The sequence below is a fragment of the Hippopotamus amphibius genome, chromosome 2, assembly GCF_030028045.1.
Source record: "Hippopotamus amphibius kiboko isolate mHipAmp2 chromosome 2, mHipAmp2.hap2, whole genome shotgun sequence".
Lineage (NCBI taxonomy): Eukaryota > Metazoa > Chordata > Mammalia > Artiodactyla > Hippopotamidae > Hippopotamus > Hippopotamus amphibius.
The window spans coordinates 38,525,918-38,537,972 of NC_080187.1; the positions used below are offsets into that span (position 1 = coordinate 38,525,918).

A 12,055-nucleotide genomic window follows, 5' to 3' on the forward strand; every position below is an offset into this window, starting at 1 on the left:
CAGAAGCCACTGCAATAAGAAGCCTGCACATCGCAGCAAAGAGTAGCCCCCACTTGCCACAATTAGAGAAAGCCAGGGCACAGCAACGAAGACCCAATGCAGCCAAAAATAAATTAATTAATTAATTAATAATAATAATAATAATAAAAAGTCATCCAATCTAATCTCATGCAGAAATATCTTACGGAATCCTGACAAAGAAGGAACTAAATTACTCCTATAGCAAGCACCCAATTTCATGTAAGATAACTTTCTAAGGTTTAAATTATTTACGTTCCTTATTTAAAACCTGTCATAGGAACTCCCTCATTCTATTCATGCCAAAAGAAGAGCTTAACAGGCCAGATCTGGACAACAGGTTTGAAAGAAGAGTGAGAAGTAACTTCTTTCTGGGAATAAGTAGATATCAAGAAGAGTTCCTGTCCAAATAAAAGGTATCCAAACTGGAAGAGAAGAGGTAAAATTGTCATTATATGCAGCTGACATAATACTAAATATATATCAAAAGCTCTAAAGACTCCACACAAAAACTACTAGAACTGATAAATGAATTCAGCAAGGTAGCAGGAAACAAGATTAACATACAGAAATTGGCTGCATTTCTTTATATTAACAATGAAATAACAGAAAGGGAACGTAAAACAGCCCTTTTAAAATCGCATTAAAAAAAAAACCTTAAGAATAAACCTCACCGGGGCTTCCTAGGTGGCGCAGTAGTTGAGAATCCACCTGCCAATGCAGGGGACACGGGTTCGATCCCTGCTCCAGGAAGATCCTACATGCTGTGAAGCAGCTAAGCCCGTGTGCCACAACTATTGAGCCTGCGCTTTAGAGCCCATGAGCCACAACAATTGAGCTCATGTGCTGCAACTACTGAAGCCCACGCACCTAGAGCCCATGCTCCACAACAAGAGAAGCCACAGCAATGAGGAGCCCGCGCACCACAACGAAGAGTAGCCCCCACTCACCACAACTAAAAAGAAAGCCAGGGCACAGCAAAAAAGATCCAACACAGCCAATACAATAATTAATTAATTAATTAATTAAAAATAAATAAATAAATAAACCTCACCAAGGAAGTGAAAGATTTATATGCTGAGAACTATAAAACATTGATAAAGGAAACTGAAGATGATTTAAAGAAATGGAAAGATATCCCATGCTCTTGGATTGGAAGAATTAATATTGTTAACATGGCCATACTACCCAAAGCAATCTACAGATTTAATGCAATCCCTATCAAATTACCCATGACCTTTTTCACAGAATTTGAACAAATAATCCTAAAATTTATATGGAATCACAAAAGACCAAGAATCACCAAAGCAATCCTGAGGGAAAAGAACAAAGCAGGAGGCATAACCATCCCACACTTCAGACCATACTACAAAGCTACAGTAATCAAAACAGCATGGTATTGGCAGAAAGACATGTGGATCAATGGAACATAATAGAGAGCCCAGAAATAAACCCACACACCCAATTAATGTTTGACAAAGGAGGCAAGAATATACTATGTAACATACTAAATGCCACTGAACTGTACAATGGTTAATTGTATATAATGTGAATTCTACCTCAATTTTTTAAAAAGTCTACACAAAACATTGTATACAAATATTCATAGCAGCACTATTAATAATAACCTAAAAGTAGAAACAACCCAAATATCCATTAACAGATGAATGAACAAAATGTGATACATCCAAACAATAGAATATTATTCAACTATTAAGAAAAAAAAAAGGACAGAACCGTGATAAAACCTACAGCTTGAATAAACCTCAAAAACATTATGCTAAGTGAAAGAAGCCAGCCACAAAAGACCATTATATTGTATAATTCCATTTATGTTAAATGTCCAGAATAAGTAATTCTCTAAAGACAGAAAGTAGATTAGTGGTTGCCTAGGCCTAAAGAGGTTGGGAGAAAATGGAGAAGTGATAGCTAATAGGCAAGGAGTTTCTTTTGGGGGTGATAATAATGATCTAGAATTGACTGTACCGATGGCTACACAACTCTGTGAATACACTAAGAACCACTGGATTGTACTTTAAATGAATGAACTGTATAGTATATGAATTATATCTCAAGCTGTTAGAAAAAAAGTAGCCAAAAAACCCTTATAGATGTGTAAATATGCTTGTACAGTTGTTGTGAATAGGAAAAAAGGTATGGAAAGATATACACCAAGTGGGCTGTTAACATTAGTTACCTCAGGAAATGAGATGGGGACAGATGTGAGGTTATCAGATTTTTACAAGTTTTTAAATCCTTATTCACCTTTACATTGTTCACCTATTAAAACAAGCAGATATTAACTTTAATGTTTGAAGAATTTTGAGTTTGAAGAACAGTAAATATATGACATTTAAAATAAGAAAACACTGTAAGGCTCTACGCTATCAACTATTCCCTCAAATTGTTAAAAAATAACAGATTGATCAACAAACCTGTTATCCATCTAAATATGAAGTTAATTTCAAAGCAGTATTTTCAGTCAAAGCTGAGAGGAGCTCCAGCTACAGCACACAATCCCTCCTCATCATCTAATTCCACGCTAACATATGTGAAAAGCAAGGAGAAAAGTAAAAGGTGCAAAAAAGAGAATCATGAATGAACACAAGCTCTCCGCCAATATGAAAACCCTGAAAGTCAGGACTAAAGAGAAAATGCACAGGTAGAGCATCTGGCTCCAGGCTGTTTACAATTAAAAGCAAAAATAAGAGAAAATTATTTCTCTTTTTATTTACACTATGGCTAATGTTCAAAAAACACTAATTTCAGCTCCTGAGTTTCCTTGACCTTGCTGAAGAATCAAATCTACAACTGGCACCCTTGAGATTACAAGAAATAATCCTGTTCACACTGACTCTGCATCCAGTGACCTGGTTCCTCAGGCACTGGGAATGGCTAACCTGCCTTGTTCTAGCCTGTCCTTCTCATGAAATACTTTCCAAAACCTTGTGGCACTAGTTCTCCTGTTTGTAACCTCCTGTTTTAGGATCTAGCATTAAAGAAGTGTTACCTGTCAAATACAATAACCACCATTTCCTTTTTATTTAAAAGTCAACATTTTAAAAGATAGGACTCATATATAATACCACTGCCCTGTTTTCAATCTGGTATAGTGTGTGTGTGTATATATATATTAATATAGTTGTAATTATTAATTTGAATATTTTGTTGTATTATACTTTTACATTTGTCAAATATTTGGACATAAAGATGCACTACCAGTGCCATCTGTCAAACGACTCAACACAGGAGTTGACTCAGGCGTTCTGACTGGCTAGATGTCCTTTTCCTTCCCTCTCTTTTATGATCAACTATCAAGTGGCAGATCATTAAAGGTAGCTGCACTAAGCAGATCCATTCTCTAGTAGGAGAAAGCAGGACAAAGCAGCAGGGCGGCCATATCAGATCTGAGCCTGACATAGCAACTTTGCCAAATACAAATAAAATTCTACACAAAGAGAAGTTTCCCCTAATAGGATGATTTGCACCAGGGCTCCCTCCTCATTTCCTGAGGTTGCTGGATCACTTAACTGCAATCAGGGCCCTCTAAGCCGAGGCTTTTAACAGGAAGTGGAGAGTGAGGCCATCTAAGAGATAGTCACCCTGTTTCTAAAGGGGGGAAACAAGCTACATATGAATGAATATCCCATTCTTCTTAGGTGGAAAAAAATTTTTAATTGTTTTAAGAAGACCATGAAATGATTCTAAAACAATGTAATAAGAAAATAGCACTCAAAAGTAAACACTTTTAAAATTATGTGTTGCAAAAAAAAAAATTTAGGCAGTATTTCACAGCTTCTAAATATTTAAAAAACGGAGTCACAGAAGCAAAATTAAAGGTTGAAATAATAAGGAAGACTGCTGAGAGGCAGATAAAGAAAGGAAGCTCAGTGAGATAAGAATATTAAGGTAAACCAAAGAAAAATTAAAGGGAGTTCCCTGGTGGCCTAGTGCTTAGGATTCCAGGCTTTCACTGCCATGGCCTGTGTTTGATTCCTGGTTGGGGAACTGAGATCCTGCAAGCCACGGTACAGCACCCCCCCCCAAAAAAAAGGAATAAAATAATGATAAAAATTAAAATTTTAAAAAGAAAAAAAATTCATTACAAGTAGTAAGAGAAGAGTCAACTTTGAAGAAACTGAAGTGATGATTTAAAGAAGAAATCTAAGAAACTCTCCAAGGATGAAAAAGAAAAAAAAATGGAGAAGTTAATATAATTTTAAGGAGTAAGGGGAGAGGGGAGAGAGACAGAGAGAGAGAGTAGCAGAGCTCGAAAACATGGATAATCAGAGTTCCTGAAGATGATAAAAGAACAAATGGAACAGAAGTAATACTCAAATACAGAAGAAAGTTTTCTTCAGGTGAAGAACGAGCTCAAGGGTATCAGATAAGATTAATTAAAAAAAAAAAAGGATCAGTACCTAAAAATATTTTAGTGAAAAGCACCATCTATCAACATTCTTCTAATGACAAAATGACAAAAAAATGGCAATCCAAGAACTCTATACCTTAGCTCAGGGACCCTGAGCTAAGGAAAGCAACCCAATGCAATTCTTCATGTATTTAAGCACCTATATCTACAACACAACCCCACCATCCTGCCCCTCTTTGATTAAATCAAGGGTGATCATCAGCCCCAAGGGCAGTCAATCAGTAGACTACACAGCAGCTCAACAGATGTTTTGAAAGGAAAACTATACTAGAAGAAAGCATTTATAAGGGATAGTGACTGACCAAATCAATCAGCACCTCACTTAGGGTAGAGAAATGTGAACCAGACAGACAAGTCTGAGAGAAGCGAGAACAAAAGTTGGGGGGGGCGGGAAATCAAGGAGAAAAACCAAACACTTATTATGTCTCCACACAGACAAATTCCTGAGGTTCAAGTGGTAACAAGACAGCCCGTTTGGGCTTCCTAGGTGGCACAGTGGTTAAGAATCTGCCTGCCAATGCAGGGGACACAGGTTCGATCCCTGCTCTGGGAATATCCCACATCGCAGAGCAGCTAAGCCCATGCATCACAACTATTGAGCCTGTGCTTTGGAGCCTGTGAGCCACAACTACTGAGCCCATGTGCTGCAGCTACTGAAGCCCACGTGCCTAGAGCCCGTGCTTCACAACAAGAAAAGCCACTGCAATGAGGGGCCCATGCACTGCAATGAAGAGTAGCCCTCGTTCGCCATCACTAGAGAAAGCCCGTGCACAGCAACAAAGACCCAATGCAGCCAATAAATAAATAAATAAATAAATTTTTAAAAATAAAAAAATTAAATTAAAAAAAAAAGATAGCCTGTTTATTACAATTGCATTCATCCTGAACAAACTTTTAGTTTCCCAAGTAAGCTCTGTTCTCTTGAGGGTCTGATTCCTGTTCTTCCAAGGAAACCTACTTGTGTGGCTTTACTGGTTTTCACAAGGCTAGGCTTACACTTGACAATTATCTTCATATCTTTACTCCTTATGTATCCTCAGAGGTAAGGGGGAGAGATGCATTTGAGGGATCTCTGGTAGTTTGATTATGGTTAGAACCTACAGTTGGGACAGAAAATGCCAAGAGTGAAGGTGAAAGCCAGGGATGACCTTCAAGTGCCTTGGAAACCAGTCCAAGGAGTTTGGAGATCGACTATATCCTGAGGGATTTTAAGCAGGGTACTATCCTGATCAGATTTACATATTAGAAAAGTGACTCTGGCTACAGTATGTAGAATAAACTGGAGAGAGGCAAAAAAATTGCAGAAGTCCAAGCAAGAGAGGACGGTAGCCTATACCTCGGTAAGAAGAACTAGAAGGGAGATGAAGTTAAGAACAAAAAGGTGATGACATTTTTGACATGAAAGCCAAAGACTGAGAAAGTTGGAACAACCACTACAACTCATAGCTGTCAACTCCTTGTAGAACTGGAGATGCACTGAATGCCGGCCACCCTATACTCACAGATAAGGTACAGCATAAAGAAAGCAAGAAGGAAAGAGGTAAGGGGGGAGAGTAGCAAATAAATAGCTTCCACTCTAATATGTTGTTTATCTTTTCAAGTACTAAACAAGTTTCCCTTGGAAATTCCCTGGCAGTCCAGTGGTTAGGACTGGGTGCTTTCACTGCCGCGGCCCACGTTCAATCCCTGGTCTGGGAACTAAAATCCTGCAAGCCGCATGGCATGGCCAAATAAAATTTTTTTTAATTGAAAAAACTTAAAAAACAAGTTCCCCTTAAAGAAGCTTCTAATGGGAAGGAGGGGAGACTGCTGTTTGTCGTAACAAAATATATAATACTTACTGATTGACCCTTTAAACTATACACACATATAACTTTGAGAAAAAAAAATTTTTTTTAAAAAGCAATGCCTGGCAGGAAAGAACAAAGCAGAAAAAAAAAGTTAAAATACAGATAATAGGTATATGAGGATTAAGTTATTAAAGGTAAAGCACTTAGGACAGATTCTGGCACATAGTAGGCAGTCAAATGTTAGCTATGATGATGATTATTAATGCTGTTATCAAAAATGGCAGAAAGTAAATTATGCACGAAAGAAAATCCATTAATAAATATATAACTCCTGTCCTTAATAAGGATATTCACAACACACTTCATTTCCACATGTTCAAAATATTCATTCTTCAACACCAAACATTAATATTATCACTCTTACTAAATTTTCCAATTTTTTTCCAACATACTGTCAGTCAAAAACAGTCTCCTTGCTCCAAATTCCCACAGCAGTTTATATGCACCTCTTGCTTTCTATCTCCCCCGGCAGTTATTTATTTCAAAATCTTAACTCCTATAATGGGCAAAACTCTTTAAGGCCAGAATCCTTTTTTTTACTCATTATATTATTTTTCTAAAATTCCTTGAATGTAATCTTGATAAGGGGTCCCTGAGACAGTTCCTTTTTTGGAACCCATAACACTCCCCCAAACAAAAACCATAAATACTTCTTTGCAACAAGACTTTCTTTGATAACCAATTTGGTAACTACCAATTCCCTCACATAATTAGAAAATATGGGCCTTACATATAAAATTGATTGAGGCAATGTAATTAAAATAAAGCAGTTTTGAATTTAGATGCCAATGCTACACCTAAAATTTAAACATGAAATTGGCTTTTACTTATATATTTTTAGGAGTAATGGGTTATCTGTGCCCAATCCTTGAATGCACAGACATATTAAAGAGTAAAGGGGACTTCCCTGGTGGCACAGTGGTTGAAAATCCTTCTGCCAATGCAGGGGACATGGGTATGATCCCTGGTCTGGGAAGATGCCACATGCCTCAGAGCAACTAAGCCCATGCGCTGCAACTACTGAGCCTGCGCTCTACAGCCCAGGAGCCACAACTACTGAAGCCCACGTGCTGCAGCTACTGAAGTCTGTGCGCCTAGAGCCCGTGCTCAGCAACAAGAGAAGCCACCGTCTGAGAAGCCCATGCACCACAATGAAGAGTAGCTCCCACTTGCGACAACTAGAGAAAATCCACGTGCAGCAAGGAAGACCCAACACAGCCAAAAAATAAAGAAATAAATAGAATGACAAATTTAAATAAATAAATAAATAGTAAAGGCCACATCTAGTTGGCCCCATAAAACATAAGGACCAATGGTCATCTCTCTGGGACAGTGAGAGACAATAGAACTAGTGATTGAAAGACTGAGGTTCTTTAGGGACCCAAAGGCTGTCAGAAGAACTCTACCCATCATTCTTTGATGTTGATATATAACAAAACAAACAAACAAAAACCCTCAATTTTCATATTTGGCAAAGGAATCATCCCTTTCTCCCCCACCAGACCTTGGGAGGCAACATTAAAATTTGCTTATGTTTTATTCAGACTTTGTAAGTCTGTATTCTCTGTACAAAGGCCCACTAATTTAAAGGCCCTTAAACATTAGTCTTTATTCAGATTAACCTAAATGTACACTGTATGTCAAGTATACTAGGCACTAGTGGAAAACAAATTTAAAAATTTGGGTCTCTTAAAATCTGTGGGAAAATAGATGTAGAAAGAGAAAGTTACACCACAAATGCTACAATGGCGATAAATACAAGACATTGGAATGGAAGAGGATTATAGTGATGATAGTGAGAACTGCTAAAACAATAACTACAACTAATAAAAAAAAAAAAAAACAATAACTACAACTAACATTTTTGAAAACACAGTGCCACTTAACCCCTTAAACACTCACTTAATCCCCACAGAAACTTTATGAGATAAGCAGTGGTATTATTTCCATTTTACACATAAGGAAACTGGGTTTTGGAGAGGTTTAAACAATTTGCTCAAGGTTACATAGCCAATAAGTAATAGAGCTGGGGCTCAAACTCAGGCAGTTTGACTTCAAGACTTAGCTACATTTTCTTTGTTTGTTTGTTTTTGGCTGTGCTAGGTCTTTGTTGCTGTGTGCAGGCTTTCTCTGGTAGTGGAGAACTCTTTGTAGTGGGACTACTCTTTGCTGCGGTGCTCAGGCTTCTCACTGAGGTGACTTCTCTTGTTGTGGAGCACAGGCTCTAGGGCACGTGGGCATCAGTAGTTGTGGCACACAGGCCCTAGATCACAGGTTCTGTAGCTGTGGCACACGGGCTTAGTTTCTCCGTGGCTTGTAGGATCTTCCCTGACCAGGGATTGAACCCAAGTCCCCTGCATTGGCAGGCGCATTCTTAACCACTGCACCACCAGGGAAGTCCCCCATCTACATTCTTAATCACTATGGTAGGTTGCCATTCTCCTGGTCTGGAGAGTATAGATATCTTTCCAGTAGGTATCCTTGTTAGCTTCCTCCATTTTGAGTGGAAGACGCTTAAGGACTTTAGCAATCTTTTCATTTCTTCCCTCAGAACTAGAGAAGGGCTCAGGTGACACCACTATGTGACGTGTGTACACTAGAGAGCTTTCCTGAGGAATCAGATGAGAGGATTGCAAAGGTATATTGACCTTTACATGGATGTTTTAATTGCATCTGGTTTTTTTAAATATATTTGTCCCTCTCTTTTGAAGATTTTCTGCATGCTGCTAATGATGTTTTCTGTGTGTGTGTGTGTTTGGCAGAGGGGAGTAGAAATAACTGTATAAAAGAATTTCTCATTATCAGAATGTCAGCTCTCCTAATTTAGGAATGTAATAGACTTAAAAAGTGAGAGATATACACTGGGAAGCCATTGGAAGATAGGGGTAGACAGGTAACATGATCTGATTTACATTTTTAGATGACAGCTCTGATTCCTGTTTGGAGACTGCACCTAAGGGGAGCACAGATGGAAGAAAGAAAATATGTATCTTGGGTAGCTATTGCAATGGTCCAGACAAGAGATGATAGTGGCTTGCACTAATGTAGTAGAGGTAGAGATGGTGAAAAAGATCTGGGAAAATAAAGTATGTGAAGGATTAAGAATTAGTTTCTGGAGCCAAGGCAGAGCAGATGAGCATTAGCAGTCTCTGGTACACAGATGGTTTTTACATTTTAGGTTCATTCCTTCAATATTTATTGAGGGCCTATTGTCAGGCACTGTGCTGAGGAACACAGAGATAAAGATAACCTCTCTGCCCTCAAGGGTCTCAATCTCAAAGTAGTATAGGAATGGCTGCACCAGACAATATGCTGTTGAAGCCTGAGATTCCGTCTGACTCTAATCAAAGCTGAATGACATTCTCCAATTTTAAGATCAAATCAACAATTTAATTTGCATCCAGGACCCTGAAGAGTTACAGTACTTAACATCCAAAAAAAATCAAAACCAGTATAAGACCTGATATTCTCAACTCAGTGTCCAGTTGTTTGCCTAAACTTATCTTAAACTCAGTTTCCCAAACTGTAACTGAGCTCCTTGGCTTTCATTTCTTATTTTCATAGCTCCAACTCATCCCTGCAATTTGATGATTGGTGCTGTTTCTCTAAGTAGGCAGACTGAAGGAATTACAAAATTATGAGACTAGGAAATAGTAATTCTCTCTTCTCTGTACTCTTTCAAGATAGCACTGATAATGTCTTCTCCTTAGAGAGTCCCTATGGCCGTAGTTGTTTTGCAATATGTTTTTTCCATTAAAAATATTTTATAAAGATCTTTCCATGTTAAGTGTTCATTTATAACATGGGTGGTTTTTTTTTAAAGCTCTTTATTGGAATATAATTGCTTTACACTCTTGTACCAGCTTTTGAGGTACACAAAGTGAATCAGCTGTATTTATACATATATCCCCATATCCCCTCCCTCCCTCAACTCCCTCCCACCCTCCCTTTCCTGGCCCTCTAAGGCATCACCCATCATCAAGTTGAACATGGTTTTTATTAGTTGTTATTATAGATTGAATGTTTGTGATCCCTCAGAATTCTTATGCTGAAGCACTAACCCTTAATGTGATAGTATTTGGAGGGAGGGCCCTTTCAGGGTAAGTAGATTTGGATAAGGTCATGAGGTTGGGGTCCTCATGATGAGATTAGTGTCCTTATAAGAAGAAACCAGAAAGCTAGCTTGCTCTCTTTCCACCATATGAGGACACAATGAAAAGACAGCTGTCTGCAAGTCAAGAAGAGGACCTTCACCAAGAACTCAACCACACTGGACCCTGATCTCGGACTTCCCAGCCTTCATAACTGTAAAAAATAAATATCTGTTGTTTAAGCCACCCAGTATTTTGTTGTAGCAGACCCAGCTAATACAACTACATAAATAATATTTATTTTCTACTCTTACAGCACATTTGACTTCCTTTCAATCATCAAATACTATTGTTATGGGTTGAACTGTGTCTTCCTAAAATTCACATGCTGAAGTCCTCACCCTTAGTAACTCAGAATGTTACCTACGTTATTTGGAAATAGGGTCACTGGTGATATAATTAGTTAAGATGAAGTCATTAGAGTGGACCCTAATCTATTATGACTGGCATTGTTATAAAAAGGGGATATTTGAACACAGGGACATGCACACAAGGAGAACACCATGTGAAGACAAAAGAAGAGATGCTGTGACAAGCCAAGGAATGCCACAGATTGCCAGCAAGCCAGCAGAACTTAGGAGAGATTCATGTAACAGATTTCCTTTTTTTTTTTTAAGCTCTTCATTGGAATATAATTGCTTGACACTCTTGCACCAGCTTATGAGGTACACCAAAGTGAATCAGCTGTATTTATACACACATCCCCATATCCCATCCCTCCCGTGACTCCCCCCCACCCTTCCTGTCCTGGCCCTCTAAAGCATCACCCATCATCGAGTTGATCTCCCTTTGTTATACAGCAACTTCCCACTAGCTATCTATTTTACAGTTGGTAGTATATATATGTCTATGCTACTCTCTCACTTGGTCCCAGCTTCCCCTTTGCCCCCTGCCCCCTCAACCCCATGTCCTCCAGTCCATTCTCTGCATCTGCATCCTTATTCTTGGCTTGTCACTGGTTCATCAGTACCATTTTTTTTTTTTAGATTCCGTATATATGAGTTAGCATACAGTATTTGTTTTTCTCTTTCTGGCTTACTTCACTCTGTATGACAGACTATAGGTCTATCCACCTCATGACATATAGCTCCATCTCATTCCTTTCTATAGCTGAGTAATATTCCATTGTATATTTGTGCCACATCTTCTTTATCCATTCATTTGTTGATGGGCATTTAGGTTGCTTCCATGTCCTGGCTATTGTAAATAGTGCCGCAATAAACATTACGGTACATGTTTCTTTTTGGATTATGGTGTTCTCTGGGTATATGCCCAGTAGTGGGATTACTGGATCATATGGTAGCTCTATTTTTAGTTTTTTAAGGAACCTCCAAACTGTTTTCCATAGTGGCTGTACCAACTGACATTCCCACCAACAGTGCAGAAGAGTTCCCTTTTCTCCACACCCTCTCCAACATTTGTTGTTTCTAGATTTTTTTGATGATGGCCATTCTGACCAGTGTGAGGTGATACCTCATTGTGGCTTTGACTTTCATGTTTCTAATGATTAGTGATGTTGAGCATCTTTTCATGTGTTTGTTGGCCATCTGTATGTCTTCTTTGGAGAAATGTCTATTTAGGTCTTCCGCCCATTTGTGGATTGG

At 38.5% G+C, this 12,055-nt stretch overlaps 1 protein-coding gene across 4 annotated transcripts in view; it reads right to left on the minus strand.

Annotated features, from left to right (window-relative positions):
- Positions 1–12,055, minus strand: part of UNC13B (unc-13 homolog B) — a 228,275-nt gene that overhangs the window by 194,369 nt on the left and 21,851 nt on the right. The window lies entirely within an intron of this gene.